Raw genomic sequence first — 11,919 nt, forward strand, 5'->3', positions numbered from 1 at the left:
TCTTCTACCATAGGCCGAGGGACACCAGCAGTGAAATATGCTTTGACCAAAGGCTGCGTTCTCCAGGCTGACATTGTTGAAAACCATTAGCAGAGGATTTATGTAAGGCTGAGCCACAGCGGCCTGGTGGAGCAGGGGGAGGCCGGGTGGAGGAGGAATAACTCGTTTGCTTTTTTGCCTGGGGTGGAGGCAGACTGGTTGCTGAGCAGGTTATGAAGGTGGGTCCCCCTGAAAGCCTACATTTCATGTTGGGCAGAGGAGAGGCAGGAGGAAAACAAGGCAAAAACACAAGAGGTAAAGATGGGAGAAAGGGTTTGAAGACGTGCTCTGAAAGCATCGCTGCGCCCAGCACTGCCAGGTTATGCCAGAACGTAAGTGTAAAGCTAAACCTTCTCTCTCTCATTGTCAGGAAAGCGGTTTTTCTGCCGTATATACACAGAAGTCTCTGTAGGCTGATGTCCAAGTTGGTACCAGTGAGCCGTTCTTGAGATACGTGGTGCTAAAAGAATTTTAATGATGACATGTAAATTGTAAAAGATAGCGCAGAAAGATGAGAAAGATTATCTTTTGGTGAACCCACGTTTCTGTAATGAATGGATTTTTAGCATGTTTATAATGTTGATTTGAAATCCCATACATATGGTAAAGCTCATGTATTTTACCATGTAAGCAATGCTTGTGCGCTGAGATATTATTTTGAAGACAGTGCATGTAAAAAGGATGGAAATAAGATTGTAATGTGGAGAAATATCTTTGTTACTCCGTAGTGCAATTCACTCACTGTTATTATTCTCACTTATCTCATTGACGGCTGGGACTTGAAGATCCCGGAGGTCTCCTCCAACCTTAATGATTCTGTGATTAATGGAGAATATATGCATCGTTCCTTATTTATCACTTTTATCTTTATTATCAAGAAAAATTTAATGCACAGCTGTGTGGCTGTTGTGAAATTTCATGCTCTAAGCAGAGAAAAGAGCCGATAAACACAAGGTGATGCATTGGTGGACATTTCCAACAGCCAAACTTTGAGCCACGTTTTTTGTAACTTTATCTTTAGTGCCTCCGCGTTTTAATAAAAGACAATGAATCTTTTTGCTTTCAAGCGAAAATGACAAATTCAACCTGTTTGTTGCTGCTGTTACGAACAGTCAGTATTGTGGCATTGGTGCAGAAGCTTTGAATCCATATTATGCACTGGGGTAACTTCTGTTCTTACTGTGAGCGCTCATAGAATGCTCTGAAAGCTTTTGGTTTCCACATGATGTCGGTGGGAGCAGAAAAGGGTTGGGGAAAAGATAAACTGATGGGTCAGTGGCAAGGAAATAACACTATGTTCTCTCCTAGGGGAGCGTGTGGCTGTTGGGGGAAGCTTGTTGTCATAGATAAGCTGTTTCCCTCCTGTGCACTGTAACCTTAGTTAACTGCTCAGTGGGTGAGAATGCTGTCATAACAATATGTATTTAAAATATTATAATCTTTTGTCCTGGAGCGTTTCACTGAGCTGCACCTGATAATCTTTGCACATGCACACTTTGTAATGGAGCACCTTGTGCTCGGAGAGCAGCGACTGTGAACATACCACCTATGTTCTTCCATGTAGTTCCGGTACTACTTTAAAACAGCAGAGGATTTGGCAGTATTCACAGCAGATAAAAGCGAGGGCTGCTAATTAATCACTAAAAGTGCAATCCTGGTCCCAGGGATTTCAACGGGAGCAAGTTCAAGCACCGGTATATCCCCTGCAGACACTCAAGTTTAAACAGAGCATAGCTTATAAGCACAGCACTGAGCTCCTCTCCCTCCAAACCTCCTGTGAAGAAAAATAACCTTTCAAGTTTAAAAAAAGCCTGCTGCAGTAATAACTAATAACATTCCTTAAAAGCTTATATGGTTTTCTTGGCTAACAACGTGCAATCTTTCTTTGGCAGCCTGGCTTTAATGGAGGTTTTCTTGATATATACCACCAACCAATCTTAACATTCTTTAGAAAGAGAAAAAATGAATTAAGAAGTGAAGGGGGGAGCGTGTGTAACATTCACCTACCTGATGATACAGGAAATACAACAGATTTAAATGCCTACATCAAGAAGTCTAATGTCTACATCAAGAAGCAAATGTCTGCAGCTCTGTCTCCATTTGAGCAGCCTTTAAAACACAGCGAAAGCATGGAGCCTGGGGAGGCACCGCCTGCAGAGCTGCTGGTGACTGCTCTGGAAATTAAGTAATTAGTGTAAAACCAATAGTAATTAAGGTGGGCAGATCCTGTCAAGCGTAGAGAAGATGTGTTTTAGGTCATAAGATTGTCAGTGGAATATTACCTTGGGAAAGCATGGTACGACTTCAGCAATAAGGATAAAGGAATGACATCTTTTCTGTTCTAAGTTGAGGGTGTGTATGGAAAATTGTTTCTGGTTACAGGAACAGCCAGGTATAATGCTGTGGTTCTAGGCAGAGTGAGCCTGCAGCTCAGGCCAGAGTCTCCAGGAAAGAAAAGTGGTTTGAATACAGTTAACATAATAAAGTTTTCATATGGGCTGTCCATCCAAAGGAGGTTTGGCAAGGAAAATGCCTTTCTGCTCAAATGACATGGGATAATCCAGAAGCAGAGCAACAAAGCTGAGTTTCAGGGAGTGTCTGTCAGCACAAGCAGAGCCAGTGTGGGAAAGGCAGCAGGGAGAGATTACAAAAGAGCTCTCGTCCCTAATCTGTGATTTAAAATCATTGTAAAACTGAAGGTCAGGAGGGGCAGCTGACAGGGTGACTGAGATGATGCTCCTCTGAAACTCGGAGCTCTTTTGACTTTTTTTGCTTTATTTTTATTTAACAGAAGACTAAGGGCTTTTTCCTTTCTTCCAGTGGTCTTTTTAATTGCTCTGTGATACTGGACGTCAGCATCAGAATGGGCAATGAGAACAGTAGTGCAGAAAATCAGGTGAGTGCAACAGCATGATTGCCTTTCCCTTCCCTACTGCCGGAGAGCAAACCATCTGTTTCACCAGCCATTTGCCTCTCCCACTAACACTCGTATGTAATTGCAGTCAGTGATAACTGAGGGCAACTTTTTGTTTGCTTTTCAATTTGGAGATCTTAATGCCCCATCGCGCCTCAACACCGTGTGGGTGGCTGCTGCTTGTGGGATAGGAGCTGTGGGGATCCCAAGGATTGCTCAAGGCTGTCCCCAGCACCAGGAGCAGGGCAGCTGGGACAGCCCCAGGCATGGGCCCTTCCTAGGGAATGGGGATGGGACAAGATGGGTGCTTGCTGTCAGCCCACGGCTGTGCAGGCCTGATGTGGAGCGCGCCATGTTGGCCTGGAGTGGGCCTTAGGGCCATGAACAGGGTGGGGGAGGCCCTGGGGGCCAGCAGTGCCTCCGAGCACCTCCAGGGCTCTGACACAAAGTAATTCTTGTCAACAAGTGACCCTGGTGTGCTGATTGAGTTCATATCTACTTGAGAAGAAGAGCACTTTGTTAGTGTGTGTTGATGTTTGGTCACCTCTCCTTGAATTGTTGAACTGAAGGGAAGCCATGTGCTGTGCCTGGCTGGGTAGGATTGCATCAGATAATATTATGTTGCTATACATTAAAATAAAAGTTCCGATTTGTTAATTTAAGCAATTAAAATACCAGAACGTTTCATCCTCTCTTTATCCAGATCTGGATAAAGCCGGCAAAATGCATTTGGGTTCATTTTGTTTCCTCTTCAGGTCTGAGTAAAGCCACTGTACCTTGTGCATGGCAAAGTGGGCCTTCCCCCAAAACAATCTGTATTAAAAGTTAGCCAAATTTTGTTGTAAGGAGTTATCTGAAATAGAGGTCTGCTGTAACTGTTGGATGCTCTGGCCAAGTGGTATTGGTACCACAGGGTTTGGTCCCAGCATGTTTCAAGAGTCAGGGACATGAAGATGTATTCATTCAAGTCAACTCAAGTAACTTCACGTGTATGCATTGGTGATAGGAGGATGGTTGGAATGGATGACCATAGAGGTCTTTTCCAACCTTGGTGATTCTATGATTTCTATGATTCTACATAAATAATGGGAATTTCTTCTCCTTCACTTGGGATGTTTTTGAGACTCAGAAAGTAACAACATCTCAAAAGCTACTTAATCTGCTGAACATTCAATGAGAAAACATCCCTTAAAACTCGTCAAAATTGAGATAGTCACTGGAATTCTAAAATGCATTTATTTTTAGTCAGAAGTTCCCAGTGCAAATCGAGTCATCCTTATGCCACCAAGCCAAGGAGCACAGCAGGTAGTGTACGATGAAACTGGTTTGCATGGTTTGCATTTCAAAACGTTAGCATCAGGCTTGGCTGTTCTTTTTCTTATGCGTCTGCTTTTGGCTTTTGTTTTTTGACACTAAGTGCAAATCTGCCAGGCAGTGAACATTTAGGTTTTCAGCAAGTTGTAACAAAAAAATAGTAATAATAATAAAATAAATCTGTTTTCTTTTAACTTTTTTCTTTGGTAGCAATCTATGCTTAAGAGCAGCAGCCTGTATTTGACCCTCTTTGCACGTTGGCTTCCCTTTCCGCTCTCTCACAATTGAAGTGTAGCAGTGGGTGTTGTTATAGGCAGTACCATTTGACATGAGTTGTTGTTTCTGTTTATGTATTTATCAGAGAACACCATTCCCCAGCTCTAGCTCTCAGCTGAGCCCTTTGGAAGCCCTACACATGGTTTGCATTAAAGATGAGAGAGTCTGTGCTAAGTTTAGAACTTATTTAATAAGAGGAAAGATTTGCGGGATAAATGTGCTACTATGAGGAACGTAGTAGGCTCTTACAGAAAATAAATACCCTCTCTGTCTTTTAAAGACCTGATTCCAAGGAAAATATAGTGTGAATTTAGTAGAAATGAGCAAAGACAATAAACAGATAAAATGAAGCTGGGGCCAGCAGTATATTTAACAAAGTGACTTTACGTACACTAACCATGGTCTGTTTTGCTCCAGCAGTGCACAGAATCTGAGCTGCTGAGAGATTCTAGGCTTGTGCTCTGCCCTATTAGCATGACACATCTTGCTTCTGAACTAGGACCTGTCAGTGGCAAAGCATGTCAGGCTTACGCTGAACTAAATGTAAGTGCTTTGTAGGATGCATTCTCCTCAAAAACAAAACTCCATGTGAAGATAAATATGTTTAAACTGAACAAGAAGGAAGCCAGAAGAGCAGAGATTCCCTGATTTAGCAGAGGAAATGTATGGGAAGGAAAGGAGGTATTCTTCAGTGGGAAGCTCTCAGAAGTATAACAGTTTCTGGGACCCTTCAAGACCCCAGTAGTTGCTGCCCATCAGACACACCTCTTCAGCCACCCATTGGTACTGAGGAATGGCAAGGCCAGTCCTCAGGTTTTACCCAAGTCTTCCGGAAAGCCAAGTGTTGAAAAATCACCTACACAACCTGAGCGAGGCTTCTTGTTTCATAGAGACTGATGTATTACTGCTGCCCTAGATGTTTGGGTGGGCTCATGTTTCATCTTCTAAGCACTACTTGTAAAGGAAGCCAAGCTTACTACAACAAAACTAACCAACTATTGGGCACCACAAACCTTTCCAGAGCTACAACAGAACAGATTTTCTAATATGCAGCAATGGTAGCCAAGCAGTGCTGTGCTTGAACCTCTAATATGCAGTGCTGGAGCCTCTTAACTCTTGCTGCTTAGTTCTAAGGAGAGCCATCATCATTAACAGCCGGTCCCATGACTCCAGAGAAGCCCAAGTCACCCAGCACTTGTAAAGCCCTTTGAAGGAGCTGAAACGAGCTCCTGGCAACCAGCGCTCTGCCCCACAGTGGGAGAGGGAATTTCAAAGTCAGTTACCGCAGAAATCATTTCTATCTATTTTGCTTTATCCTTTCTTCTCCTCGCTTTCCGAGTAAGTAGGGAGCCAGACGAAGCTGGTTGTTACTCATCCATGTTGTTGTTGGTTTCATTTCACTCATAAATCCTAATGTGTGGTTATCTTGTTTTGTGTGCTCTTGTTTGCTTTTTGCTGTGAGATGTGTGAGACGGGTAACGAATGCATAGTTGCTGGAGGGGCCGTAACTTCTGAAGGGTTTATTTGTTTGTCTCAAGCGTCACGCTGTGATCCTGCTGGAGTCTCACCATTTAATTGTTATAAACAAATCTGACTGCTGCCCAGTTCTGCAGTTAGTATTGCACATTATAACTTTTTCCCATATTTCAACTTACTGGATCTAGTTAATTGGCACGGTTCTTCTCGCAGATCCCAATATTATGGGATTAACACAGAATGCTGTGAGCCCTCAAGCAGCTTCCCTGCCTTCAATCCCCATTCCCATGGATAACCAGACAAATTCCTCTGGGCTGTGGTGCTCATACTGTGTGTTTACATGCTTCTCGAATAGTGCAATAACATCTGTGTACATTCCATTCTTTTCAATTGGCAACAAACACACATCCCCAATTTTCTGCATAATTTTGTGCCTATCGCATTTTAATGAGGTACACGATCACCCTACATGGGATGCACCCCTTCTGCTCTCCAAGTTATCATTGCCTGTCACCCCTTCCATTCACATCAAGAGGGCACAAAACAGCAGGTCTGCTCCATATCTTTTTAGTAGCATGGAGTGGCAATGGCAATGTTCACATTGCTGGTCCTTACATACTTCTATTGTACGTGCAGTCATTCATTAATGCTTACATCCAATAACTACTACTGCTCCGATGTTCATGGTGAGTAACTTGCTCTTATCTTCTCTTTAAATGAATGAGGGCAAATGAAAGAAGAATGAAGATTCAGAGTTGCAGGAGGGTTTTGAAGGCACTGTGAAAAGGAAGTTGGGAATCTACTCCTTCCCTTCTGAAATAATGGTTAGAGTAATCTTCACATCACCATCTCTAATGGGAAATGTATACTTATGGGTACAGAAAAGAGATATATTATGCTACTACAAAGAAGTTGTATAATTATTCCCTGTATTTTTCTACTTAGAAATAGTGAGAAAATGGCAGGCCAACATTTCCCACCACTATTGGTTGTATGGGAACATGAAAAGCTGCGGAGAAGCAAAAGGACTTACGAAGAAAAGTATGAATTTTCCTTTGCCTGCTAGACTTCAATAATGTAAACAAATGGAAAGATGAGGTTAACAAGAACAGTGAAGTGAGCTGTGTAGTGTGTTTCATTGAGCCCAGTGCAGGCCCATGCTATGAACATGACTCAAATACAACAGCAAGTGGTTGACAAAACACTTTCTTTGATGTTACAAGGACCTGGAGATAAACAGTTAAGCTCTCAGTGGGTTGGAAAGGTCACAACATGGGCTATGAAGCCTGAAGGTCTGAACTGCTCTTGCTGTAGTCCAGAGGAAGCTGTGTGTTCTGTAAAGCATGCCAAACCAAGGATAGCACGGTGACATATATGTGAGTATGTGTATAAATATATGCACAATAGTCTTCGTGGTTGTGCTTGCAACTGAAGTGTTCAGGTTTGGATTTATTTCTCAGGAAGAAAGTAGCTCTTTTTCTCTAGGAGAAGCTCATGGGTGCCTACAATGTAAGAAGCTTCAAATCCATGCATGTTGTGTTTGTTGGAAGCAGATTAAATGAGGCTTCCCCTACAAGCCAATCTTCTGGTATTCCAATCACTCTGAGGGCTTTAATTAGAAAAGGCATGAGCATAAAATGCTGCTCCTAAGAGGGACAGATTAACCAAGCCAGAAGCAACAGCAAATTACACCATTACTGGTAAAGTAAGATATCCACTCCAGTCACAAAAATCTATATGGGTATAACCTCCCAGAAGGAGATTTCCCTTCATCATGTAGTACTTACATCCAAATAGTCGCAGTGTTTGGCAAGCGTCAGTTTAAGCACAGAAAGCAAGAAGTGGTCACAAGCAGTTGCCCTCAGCAATGAGTGGATGCTGGATCATGCAGGTTGCTGCACAGGTTGTTCATTAAAACCAGGGCTTGGCTCTACTGCATAGTGACAAAACCAAGGTTTAGTGTAATTCTTCCTATCTCATATGGAGCTCCATTTTTGGCCTGATATGTCAGTTACCAGCCCGTTCCTGTCCTGTGAGTTGTACTTTTGCTGATTGCTTGTAAAAACAACGTACATTCATTATCGGATTTGGTACCATTTCTCCAGCCCATTAAGGATTAAACACTGAGAAGTTTAATTTAGTACTCAGTAACTGTACTGGCAGAACAGGCAGGAATGGTGCTTGAGGAACCCAAAGGGAGCTCCCAAAGACTGCTTTCGAAATGGCAACAGCCTGTCCCAATGGGGATGCTTGAAGCAGATGAACCAGTGCTTGCCACAGCCTCACCTTTTAAAATCAACTTTCAAAAGCTTATAGGGGAAGACATGGATTAATGTAGGTTCTGGTTTATCAATTGAGACTCCTTATGGCTTGTTCTGGCTTCTCCCCTCCCATAAACACAGGGAGCTGCTGAGAGTGGAAACTTTGTGTAATTCTTCCATGATTGCTTTCAGGTGCAGCCAGAGCTGGGTATGCTCATGCCTGCTATAAGGGCAGTGTGCAGGGAGGGATGCTGTGCTGGGAAGCTGAAGGGATGTGGGGGCTGCTGTGCTAGAGGGAGACAGCAGGGTGGTCACTTGCTTGGAGCGTGCCTTCAGATGTGGGCTGTCTAGCATTCCTCCTGTTGTTTGCTTATTTTCTGTGACAAACTCTGTTGTTTGTTTAAACTATGCTAGATGCAAAACTCCTGAGAGCCCACGTTTGTGATTTTAAATGTAATTATTTCATTAAGTCTTTCAATTCATTTTTCTTTTCCCATCATGAGAATCCTTTTGAATAGGAGCACAGTCCACTTCAGCTGTAGGGTGGATTTAGCTGCCGTCTCCTGCAGTAAATCACTTCAGAGACTGCGCGAGTTGGAACATCAAAAATCATTTATTTGACATCAGCTTTCTGATGATCCTTCTGAACAAAAACACGGGCTTGTTAATTGTTTCCACAGATGTTCATTAAAAGCTAAAAAGAAACGTGTTCTGTGAAGCAAGTTCAGCTCCTGATTTGCGTAACTCTCCTAAATTAAAGAAACTTGATAGAGAAATGGAGTTACATTTTCCCATTGGCTGGCACAGATTCACAGAGCGTATGCTTTTGTGATTAATTAATTAGTAAGCTAAATGTGAGTTGTAAGCTGGCCTATGGGTTTTACTACATATTACTGTTAAATTCCTCTCTTGAGCTTCCCTTGAGAACATCATTTCCTGGCCAAGTGTGTTGTTGGGTGACAAGGCAAGAGGACAGCTTTGTTTGCTGGTTGTTCCAGCTGCTTGGCAGAAAGAAAGTGGCTGTCAGCAATTGGAGCCCACACTGCTCCAACAGGAGCTATGTTTCAGAGCTTGTCCTGATTATCTGTTAGATTTGGTCAAGGCTTGGGTCTTGATTGCAGTGGTTTTGCATGGCAATCTATGGCAAGTGTTAGGCATAGTCTTTAGTATAGCACACTTAGTATGGTGTATTGAACTGAGATTTGTTGCAGTTGTTCTCATCTCAATCTGCCTCTCCCATTGTGTTTTTCTTTTAATGTTAAGACTTGGCAGTACAGCAGATGAAAGTCATGGCATGAAGGTGCTCTCTAACAGGGATATACCCTGGTTGTGATGAGAGGAGGTGGCTGATCCCATGTGTGAGTGGTCACTGGGAAGCGCTGTGCGATACTGAGAGCTTAGTGCTCTTCAGCTGAAGGAAATCAGAGGTGCCGATGGCAGAAGGGCAGGAAAAATACTTGGTTCCAGCATGGTCATGTATGGCCCCAGAAGTGTTATTTCCTTGATTGAAGGGAGCATAAAAAACAAGAGTGGGTACAACAGTTAACAAGGGTGGGCAGTGATAGGATGAAGGGGAATAGTTCTAAACGGAGACAGGGGAGGTTTAGGTTGGATCTTAGGAGGAAGTTCTTTACCCAGAGGGTGGTGATGCACTGGAACAGGTTGCCCAAGGAGGCTGTGGATGCCCCATCCCTGCAGGCATTCAAGGCCAGGCTGGATGTGGCTCTGGGCAGCCTGGGCTGCTGGTTGGTGACCCTGCACATAGCAGGGGGTTGGAACCAGATGAGCATTGGGGTCCTTTACAAGGCCATTGTAAGTATCCATTTGATAAATAATGTGCTTTAGTTGGTTTGTTCTCTCTGCACACATCTATGCATGCTGAAATGAATTCTCTGCAAACTTTCTCAATGCAAACAATAGCAAATCTTCCTAAAACAATCTGGCAAGATCAAAACAAAACCCCGAATGCTAACTAAACTCTATTTTTCTCTTTTTTGTTCTTCTGTCTGGGAAAACTAAATTTACTTGAACGTACCAGAAGTTTTTTGCTATATGCTGTGCTTCTGGGGCCAATGTATATACTTAGATAAATACTCCAAATGCCAGATGTCAGCACATGCTGGGTAAGTGCTTAACAGTCATGAAACCCAGAGCCCTTGGACTGTCCGAACGGAAGGCAGTGTGATAAAGGGGACTTCTGCAAACAGAGCAGTAGTGAGGGAGGTTCCTATGGGGAAAGACAGAGGATTTGAGAGTTAATCAAATTTGCCTTAAATCTAAAGGAAGTCTTTTCATACTTTTGGAGTGCCCCGACCTTTTCAGTTGCTCGTTATATGGGCCCTCCTTGTCTGCCGGGTGTTTCCCATTCCTGGTTCTCATCAAGAGATGTCTTTGGTCGTGGGAGGGCATGCCAGGTTCACAAAGAGAAATGTAAGTTTGGAAATGATGACTTTCCACCATGGGAGATCTACTGACTGCATCAAGAACAAGATAAACCCTTTACCTTTCAAAGATGCTTCTGCTAAGACATAAAACATAATACCCACAAGTTCTCTGCTATGAGCAGCCCCTGGGTCTTGTAGAAGCACCCCATGGGCACAGCCTGCCACTGCAGGGCTCTGCTCCTCCCCAGCATGAAACCAGCTGTTTGTGTGGATTTGTATGTCTCCTCTATGGGTGATGACCCTATGTAAATGTTTACCTGTGAGAAGAGGGTCAGCATTACCAGATTTACATAAGACACTTTCATAGCCACACAACGGACGTGATAGTTTCTTATGGCTACTATGACAGAAATGCAGCATGGCAGTGAATCAGGACACCTGCCAGGCTTCAGAGACATTCTGAACATTGGTGAACTGGGTGGGAAATAATCTGGGCTTGGATTTGAGCATTGGAATGTCTGACGTTGGTGTTGTCTCTTTGACTCCAAAGATACTGAGCAAGTAAATGTTTGCCAGGCTTGGGAAAAGAGCAGTGATTCGTTCCTTGGGTCAGGAAGGCCCTGAGCTGCTTTAGAACAGTTGCTGCATTCTTCTCTCCCCATTCTGTCCCTTATGTTTAATTCTGGCTTAAACCACTTCCTTCCTTATTTCTGCCATTAGGAAAAGAAAAAAAATGAAAATAAAAAGGCTTGGCTTTGGAACCTGCAAGTTCCTTTGAAGCAACAACATGTGCCACAGGAGCTGCCCATCACAGGGCACAGCAAAACTCTGTCAGGTTCCCCAGCATTACCTGCACCCCAAAAGAGCAGGATCTGAATTGTTCTGTTCCATTCCAGAGTGTTCTACAGGACTCAGAATTAGGCCAACCGCTGGGTGATGAGCACAGCACAAAGAGGAGCCCCCAGGAGAGCAGCGAGGCAAGAGCTGGAGATCAAGACATCTCAGATAGTCTTCCTGCTGCTGCACAGTCCAATGGGAGCGAATCTCCTCTGACTGCAGAGCCTGCAAGGTAAGAAATAAAGTTTCTACCTGTTAATGTAACCAAAACCCTGCTGACAGCTGGGGCTTGTTTGCTCTTTTTTTTCTGCTATTCAAAATCTATCATCCCAATGGATAGCGGTGATGCTGGTCTTCAGAAAAGCATAACCAAAACAAGGCTACATGCTGCTTATCAAAGTGACATTCTCACCTTGCT

This window comes from Excalfactoria chinensis, chromosome 6 (assembly GCF_039878825.1).
Source record: "Excalfactoria chinensis isolate bCotChi1 chromosome 6, bCotChi1.hap2, whole genome shotgun sequence".
Classification (NCBI taxonomy): domain Eukaryota; kingdom Metazoa; phylum Chordata; class Aves; order Galliformes; family Phasianidae; genus Excalfactoria; species Excalfactoria chinensis.